The sequence below is a fragment of the Poecilia formosa genome, unplaced genomic scaffold (genome assembly GCF_000485575.1).
Source record: "Poecilia formosa unplaced genomic scaffold, Poecilia_formosa-5.1.2 Scaffold245, whole genome shotgun sequence".
Classification (NCBI taxonomy): Eukaryota; Metazoa; Chordata; class Actinopteri; order Cyprinodontiformes; family Poeciliidae; genus Poecilia; species Poecilia formosa.
Window position 1 is genome coordinate 935,356 of NW_006800184.1, and position 1,365 is coordinate 936,720.

The following is a 1,365-nucleotide window of genomic DNA, read 5'->3' on the forward strand; positions in this document are numbered from 1 at the left end:
CTCTTTGTTTTTAATATGGACTTTGCACGAAGGCAGTTGTCTCCTTAATTCAAGTGGTGTTTTGTAAAGAAGGATTGGGTAGAAAACGGAACACCGAAAGTATGAACTTTAATTTGGAGCGGGGTTCTGTTCCATAGTTTAGAGATTAGCTTTTAAACAAAAGTTATGAAAACTGTTGATTGAAGTTTAGTTTAAATTTATTTGCTTTGTTTAGCAAAAATATGTCGAAAGACGAGACAGTGTTGTAACGGGGGCGGGGGAGTGAAACCGAAAGTGTTTAAACAAATAATACTACCGTATACCAGTAAAGCAGAATTAGACATGAAACTTCATAGTTTATTTCCTTAGATCAATGTGCGCGGTTTTTGACCGCACTGAAGTTAGTTTCAAGTTGAATATTATTGGATATTCGCGCTCCGCGGAGTAAGCGGCATCTAGTTCAAGGTTGATCCGATTTTTGAATGCTCATGTCGGCCAGCCGTTCTCGATCGCTCCCTCTTCAAGCCTTGGGAGGTTCACTTAGGGACCGTCAACAAATTACTGCGTAAAGCTAGCCTGTCTTGTGAGAGGCCCCATAGGCCAAAACCTACAAACTCTCTTACACGTACTATCAAACCCTCTCGCCGCCTTGTCGAGGATTTCCAAACCGCTTTAGCGCGTGAACCCTATCACCAGGGCAGGTCTTGTGCGAAATTCTGTTCACCTATGAAAATGTTTCCCCTTCGTCGGGAGCGCGCACTGCAGCCTGAGAGGCGGATCCGGCGGATCTGACCATTTTCACGGCGCTTCTGATCGATTTCTCGGTAAAAACTACTCTTATAATCATGTCAGTGTTGTAACTTTCAGTTTAATCGGCAGATATCAAAGTAAAAAATAATTAAATAAACAAGGTCTTGTGTGGAGGTCTTTTTACCTCCACACAAAGATCGAAGAGAATCGATCTTTTTCCAACTTTTGTCACTTAAGCCTGACAATTAAAAGTCAGACATCAACCACGGGTTTCCAACACATTGTGCATATTTCTGAGTTTTCATTGCTGATATAAGAGTATAGAAGCTAGCTGACGGCAGGGCACAAAAAATTAAGACTTCCTGAAAAGATGAGCGTGTAGACTTTCTGGTAAATCCCGTTATGTAAAATATGACAGATTGCTGGATAAAAGAAATTTCTAGTTAATCTTTGGTAGCTCAGTCATACTGTCACACATAACAATCATTGAGATTTTGAAAATATTTTGTCATTATTTGCCAAAGTTACGAGGGGGGAACCAATTATTTTAGCTGCCTGAAATAACCTGTTTCCCTCCAGAACATGGGAACAAATAATTTTTTCACAAACTCTTCAACTGTGCTTATTCTCCTCTTC